This window comes from Meriones unguiculatus, chromosome 8, assembly GCF_030254825.1.
Source record: "Meriones unguiculatus strain TT.TT164.6M chromosome 8, Bangor_MerUng_6.1, whole genome shotgun sequence".
Classification (NCBI taxonomy): domain Eukaryota; kingdom Metazoa; phylum Chordata; class Mammalia; order Rodentia; family Muridae; genus Meriones; species Meriones unguiculatus.
In genome coordinates, this window is record NC_083356.1 from 94207579 (window position 1) to 94210802 (window position 3224).

Below are 3224 nucleotides of genomic sequence, written 5' to 3' on the forward strand. Positions count from 1 at the left end.
GAGCACTGTAGCCAGTGAGGGGCAAGACCAATTGTCCACAACCTCAGGACATCCACTTGGTCCCTGGTGGCTTTTCTGACTGGGGACATTTCCACGTGCTCTAGTAGTAATACGAGCCACAGACATCGACACGGACCCCTGCGGCTTCATAGCCAGTGACCCAGATGTGGCCCTTAGCAGCAGCTCGGGCTGGAACCTCGCCTTGGCCCCAGGTGATGGGGCTGGCCATTCAGACCAGGCTACTCCTGTCCACCCTCGCATCTCTAGCTCCACCTCTCTTCACAATGCTCAATCTACTCCACCTCTCTTTCTCTCCTATCCGTCCTGCTGCAGGCTGGGCACTTGGTTGGCGGTCCTCTAGGTGACAGCCTCCATCAGTGCTTCGTAGTGTGGTGGCAAGCACGTATCTAAAGCCCTCCTGTGCCCTGTGAAGGAAGACAGGTCTGTGGGTGCCATGGTGGTCTGCAGGTCTGTCTTCCTCCTGTGTTGCATTGCCTGGCTTTGATTTGATTTTTTTTTATGAGTCCTAGACATAAAACAACTTTGGCTACCATGCTAGGAGTAAAGCTGGGATGAATGAAGGACTGCCATCTACTTTGCTCCTGATTGATATAAGAACAACACCAACAAGGGTCTCTTTGCCATAGCCAGGGGTAGGGTGAGCCGGTTCTTCTGTTAAGTAGAAAAAAGTTGGGATGAATTCCTTGAAATCTGTCAAAGCTTTCTGTTTAAGAGGATTCCTGTCCTCGATCACCTTATATTCAGCTTAGATATTTGAGGCAAAAACCTAATTAGGCAACTTTGTTTTCAACAAAAAGGAAAGATCTGGGTTCTGGCAGCTTTCTGAGATCTCTAAAGAGTCTACACGGACATTTTTGTTTCATTCTTGCGTCTTAGTCTTCTGGGTTCATCTGCTATACAATGTTTGTCCCATGTGCTCTGTACCATGTGAGGTTTCAGTTATGAGCGGTGCACACACTAGAAACCATGCCTTTTATCTCCTTTCATCTTTCCACAAACGGGAACTGGGTCTGAGAGTCATTCAGCTTTATATCAGAAATGTCATCACTCTTTCACCTTTCTTCTTTAAGGCTTTAATCTTTCAGGCAAATAAGTGAACTGTTTTATCTTGTGACTTGTGACATTTGCCTGGCCAGTCATCTGCAGGCTGAGGCACTTCCTTACCCTGAGCCAGGGAACTGTTATCGTGCCAAAAGATCTTATTCTTGAGACCATATTTATTAACCTTCTGGGTAAAATCTTTATATAGTGTTTAATCAGCAAGTTTTTTAAAAAGTGAAAGTAAATTACAGACCACTTATCTGAGAAAATCATCTTCCATTTTTTTTTTTTCAGTAGAAATCAATTGGATTTTCTGTAAATGATTGTTGGTTGAATGGGTCCGTACAGGATATGCTTAATTTAACCACTCGTTTTTAGTAGCTCTCTCATTTCAAGTATGAATAGCATGTCTAGACTTGTGTACCATTTTCTTCCCGCTGATGACTCGATAGTACTCTGAAAAGCATGGATCTGGTAAGGGCCAGCCGCAAAATAGTACTGCCCAGTTTTTATCTTTCCTGAATGTCCTTGGTAATTAAATTTCTTATAAAGCCCTTTGACCTTCACTTACAAGTTACTGAGATGTCTGACAGAGAAATACAATGTAGCATTTAATAGCAGCAGAGGAGGCACCATATTCAAAAGGTAAAAGAGCAGCTAAGTGCTGTTTCTTCCCCTTAATAGGCTCCTTTACTCTACACTCAGTACGTTTGATGCTAAAAGCCCAGTAAAATCACTTTCTCTGTTTGACAGTATTAGAAGGCAGTGGATTCTCTGAGAAATTTGAGAGAGGTATTAAATATTTGATCAAATCAATTCATTCTTTTTCTAGTAGCATCTGAGTACACATTTTTGTGCCTGTGTGGAAGGTGCCTGGGGAGGGATTGGCTTAAGCAGTAAGTTGTCCGTCTTGCTTATTTATTCCTAAATGCTTTGGAGTTGTATCATTTGAGGGTAGGGATGGAAGAGATGGAGTCTATAAAATTCGAGAATGAATTGCTTTTTTAAAGTTTTTTTTTTCTTGTAGCTTCCTAATGTATGTTTCTTTATGTATTGACCAGTTAGACCTGTTCAAAAATATAGAAAGAGCAGTTACCAGCTGTGACATGGAGTATCCGCAAATAACTTAGTGTAATGCTGAGCCTTTAATTTCTTCTCTGTGGCTCATAATGGCTTGTAGATGGCAGTGGGATGCCCAGCACTGCAGCGGTCAACTTCATAAAGAGTGATGGCAACTCAGGACTTAAATGTGTGTGGGCACATCAGAAAGCAACTATGACAACTAAGACGGCACACTTCTTCCCCCTGGAAAGATTACTGGCTACTCTCGTATGCCTGCATTTCCTTCTAGTCTTCACTTTACACTAGACTGGAAAACGAAGAGCATTCTTTCAGCTTTTCAGAGTTGATTTTAGAAGATTCCTGTAAGCACACACTGGATCCTATTAGGAAAGCCACATAGAGACCTTATTCTAAGATTGAGGAGACTCTGCCTTTAAAAGCATCCTCGCCTGTCACCAGCTGCCAGGCATGGTGGTGCACGCCTGTGATACCAGCACACGGGGAGGCGGAGGCAGGCAGATCTTTGTGAGTTTGAGGCCGATCTGGTCTACAAAGTGAGTCCAGAACTACTAAGGATACACAGAGAAACCCTGTCTTGAAACACATACATATGCACACACACACGCACACGCACATGCATGTGTGTGTCTGTGTCCGTGTGTGTATGTATTCTTGCCTGATTTTCTTTAGGGCATCTCCATTTCTTTTTGATCTACACGTGGGCACGTGCGATACTACCTGGTGATTGGTGATTGTGATTGTGATTGGTGATTCCTGTGTTATTTTCGCATGTCTAGTGTTTTTCTTCCTTCCTGATCCCCCTTTTTGGTTTAAGCTATCTTTTAGCTTTTTCACTGTTAGCTAATGGAGATGCTCCAGGAATGCAGACCAATGACACAGAGGCTGGAGTGTTGCCAGCAGACGCATTAGGTTTCTTCTCCCACCCCAAGCCAATTGTCTGAAGTTTTTTAATGAGAATTTTGAAATTTGAACTCAGCTTAAAACACAGAAGCAAATTAGCTCTGGGGTATAAGGAGTTATGTTTTTCTGTTTCTTTCTTTCTTTCTTTCTTTCTTTCTTTCTTTCTTTCTTTCCTTCTT

The 3224-nt window shown here is 42.8% G+C and overlaps 1 non-coding gene across 1 annotated transcript; it reads right to left on the bottom strand.

Moving 5' to 3' along the window:
- Positions 1 to 517: 517 nt before the first annotated feature.
- On the bottom strand, positions 518 to 656 carry LOC132656117 (small nucleolar RNA SNORA48). Its single transcript, XR_009594057.1, has one exon. It is a non-coding gene; the product is annotated as a small nucleolar RNA SNORA48 (small nucleolar RNA).
- Positions 657 to 3224: the final 2568 nt, after the last annotated feature.